The sequence below is a fragment of the Balaenoptera ricei genome, chromosome X (genome assembly GCF_028023285.1).
Source record: "Balaenoptera ricei isolate mBalRic1 chromosome X, mBalRic1.hap2, whole genome shotgun sequence".
NCBI lineage: Eukaryota > Metazoa > Chordata > Mammalia > Artiodactyla > Balaenopteridae > Balaenoptera > Balaenoptera ricei.
Window position 1 is genome coordinate 56,844,144 of NC_082660.1, and position 3,936 is coordinate 56,848,079.

Here is a 3,936-nt window from a genome sequence, read left to right on the forward strand (position 1 = left end):
GATAGAATTCGCCTGTGAAGCCATCTGGTCCTGGGCTTTTGTTTGTTGGAAGGTTTTTAATCACAGTTTCAATTTCAGTGCTTGTGATTCGTCTGTTCATACTTTCTATTTCTTCCTGGTTCAGTCTCGGTAGGTTGTGCATTTCTAAGAATTTGTCCAATTCTTCCAGGTTGTCCATTTTATTGGCATAGAGTTGCTTGTAGTAATCTCTCATGATCGTTTGTATTTCTGCAGTGTCAGTTGTTACTTCCCCTTTTTCCTTTCTAATTCTATTGATTTGGGTCTTCTCCCTTTTTTTCTTGGTGAATCTCGCTAATAGTTTATCAATTTTGTTTATCGTCTCAAAGAACCAGCTTTTAGTTTTACTGATCTTTGCTATTGTTTCCTTCATTTCTTTTTCATTTATTTCTGATCTGATCTTTATGATTTGTTTCCTTCTGCTAACTTTGGGGGTTTTTTGTTCTTCTTTCTCTAATTGCTTTAGGTGCAAGTTGAGGTTGTTTATTCGAGATGTTTCCTGTTTCTTGAGGTAGGCTTGTATTGCTATAAACTTCCCTCTTAGAACTGCTTTTGCTGCATCCCATAGGTTTTGGGTCGTCATGTCTCCATTGTCATTTGTTTCTAGGTATTTTTTGATTTCCCCGTTGATTTCTTCAGTGATCACTTCGTTTTTAAGTAGTGTATTGTGTAGCCTCCATGAGTTTGTATTTTTTACAGATCTTTTCCTGTAATTGATATCTAGTCTCATAGCATTGTGGTCGGAAAAGGTACTTGATATGATTTCAATTTTCTTAAATTTACCAAGGGTTGATCTGTGACCCAAGATATGGTCTATCCTGGAGAATGTTCCATGAGCACTTGAGAAAAATGTGTATTCTGTTGTTTTTAGGTGGAATGTCCTATAAATATCAATTAAGTCCATCTTGTTTAATGTACCATTTAAAGCTTGTGTTTCTTTGTTTATTTTCATTTTGGATGATCTGTCACTTGGTGAAAGTGGGTTTTTAAAGTCCCCTACTATGATTGTGTTACTGTCGATTTCCCCTTTTATGGCTGTTAGTATTTGCCTTATGTATTGAGGTGCTCCTATGTTGGGTGCATAAATATTTACAATTGTTATATCTTCTTCTTGAATCGATCCCTTGATCATTATATAGTGTCCGTCTTTGTCTCTTGGAATAGTCTTTATTTTAAAGTCTATTTTGGCTGATATGAGAATTGCTACTCTGGCTTTCTTTTGATTTCCATTTGCATGGAATATCTTTTTCCATACCCTCACTTTCAGTCTGTATGTGTCCCTAGGTCTGAATTGGGTCTCTTGTAGGCAGAATATATACGGGTCTTGTTTTTGTATCATTCAGCCAGTCTGTGTCTTTTGGTGGGAGCATTTTATCCATTTACATTCAAGGTAATTATCGATATGTATGTTCCTATTCCCATTTTCTTAAATGTTTTGGGTTTGTTATTGTAGTTGTTTTCCTTCTCTTTTGTTTCCTGCCTAGAGAAGTTCCTTTAGCAATTGTTTTAAAGCTGGTTTGGTGGTGCTGAACTCTCTCAGCTTTTTCTTGTCTGTAAAGATTTTAATTTCTACATCAAATCTGAATGATATCCTTGCTGGGTAGAGTAATCTTAATTGTAGGTTTTTCTCCTTCATCACTTTAAATATGCCCTGCCACTCCCTTCTGGCTTACAGAGTTTCTGCTGAAAGATTAGCTGTTAACCTTATGGAGATTCCCTTGTGTGTTATTTGTTGTTTTTCCCTTGCTGCTTTTAATATGTTTTCTTTAAATTTAATTTTTGATAGTTTGATTAATATGTGTATTGGCATGTTTCTCCTTGGATTTATCCTGTATGGGACTGTCTGTGCTTCAAGGACTTGATTAACTATTTCCTTTCCCATATTAGGGAATTTTTCAACTATAATCACTTCAAATATTTTCTCAGTCCTTTTCTTTTTCTCTTTTTCTTCTGGGACCCCTATAATTCGAATGTTGGTGCATTTAATGTTGTCCTAGCGGTCTCTGAGACTGTCCTGACTTCTTTTCTTTCTTTTTTCTTTATTCTGCTCTGCAGTAGTTATTTCCACTATTTTATCTTCCAGGTCACTTATCCGTTCTTCTGCCTCAGTTATTCTGCTATTGATCCCTTCTAGAGTATTTTTAATTTCATTTATTGTGTTTTTCATCATTGCTTGGTTCTTCTTTTGTTCTTCTAGGTCCATGTTAAATGTTTCTTGCATCTTGTCTATTCTATTTCCAAGATTTTGGATCATCTTTACTATCATTATTCTGAATTCCTTTTCAGGTAGACTGCCTATTTACTCTTCATTTGTTATGTCTGATGTGCTTTTACCTTGCTCCTTCATCTGCTGTGTGTTTTTCTGTCTTTTCATTTTGCTTATCTTAGTGTGTTTGGGGTCTCCTTTTCTCAGGCTGCAGGTTCGTAGTTCCCGTTGTTTTTGGTGTCTGTCCCCAGTGGCTAAGGTTTGTTCAGTGGGTTGTGTAGGCTTTCTGGTGGAGGATAGTAGTGCCTGTGTTATTGTGGATGAGGCTGGATGTTGTGTTTTGGTGGGCAGGTCCACGTCTGGTAGTGTGTTTTGTGGTGTCTGTGGCCTTATTATGATTTTAGGCAGCCTCTCTGCTAATGAATAGTGTTGTGTTCCTGTTTTGCTAGTTGTTTGGCACTGGGTGTACAGAACTGTAGCTTGCTGGTCATTGAGTGCAGCTGGGTCTTGGCCGTGAGATGGACATCTCTGGGAGATTTTCACCATTTGATATTACGTGGAGCTGGGAGGTCTCTTGTGGACCAGTGTCCTGAACTTGGCTCTCACATCTCAGCAGCACTTCCCTCACGCCTGGCTGGAGCACCAAGAGCCTGTCATCCACATGGCTTTGAATAAAATGGAGAAAAGAAAGAAAGAAAGAAGAAAACAAAATAAAGCAAAAAACAATAAAATAAAGTTATTAAAATAAAAAACAATTGTTTAAAAAAAATTTTTAAAAAGTAATATAAAAAAGAAAGAAAGAAGAGAGCTACCAAACCAAAACACAAATCCACCAATAATAACAAGTGCTAAAAACTATACTAAAAACAAACAAACAAACAAACAAGCAAAACGGACAGACAGAACCCTAGGACAAATGGTAAAAGAATGCTATACAGACAAAATCACGCACAGAAGCATACTCATACACACTCACAAAAAGGGAAACAAATATATACATCGTTGCTCCCAAAGTCCACCTCCTCAATTTGGGATGATTCGTTGTCTATTCAGGTGTTCCACAGATGCAGGGTACATCAAGTTGTTTGTGGAGATTTAATCCACTGCTCCTGAGGCTGCTGGGAGAAATTTCCCTTTCTCTTCTTTGTTCGCACAGCTCCTGGGGTTCAGCTTTGGATTTGGACCCGCCTCTTCATGTAGGTCACCTGAGGGCCTCTTTTCTTCGCTCAGACAGGACGGGGTTAAAGGAGCAGCTGATTCAGGGGCTCTGGCTCACTGAGGCCAGGGTGAGGGAGGGGCACGGGATGCGTGGCTAGCCTGTGGTGGCAGAGGCAGTCGTGACATTGCACCACCCTGAGGCGTGCCGTGTGTTCTCCCGGGGAAGTTGTCCCTGGATCACGGGACCCTGGCAGTGGCGGGCTGTGCAGGCTCCCAGGAGGGGAAGTGTGGATAGTGACCTGTGCTCGCACACAGGCTTTTTGGTAGCTGCAGCAGCAGCCTTAGCGTCTCATGCCCGTCTCTGGGGTCCGTGCTGATAGCTGTGGCTCGCGCCCGTCTCTGGAGCTCCTTTAAGCAGTGCTCTTAATCCCCTCTCCTTGCGCACCTGGAAACAAAGAGGCAAGAAAAAGTCTCTTGCCTCTTTGGCAGCTCCAGACTTTTTCCCAGACTCCCTCCTGGCTAGCTGTTGCGCCCTAGCCCCTTCAGGCTGTGTT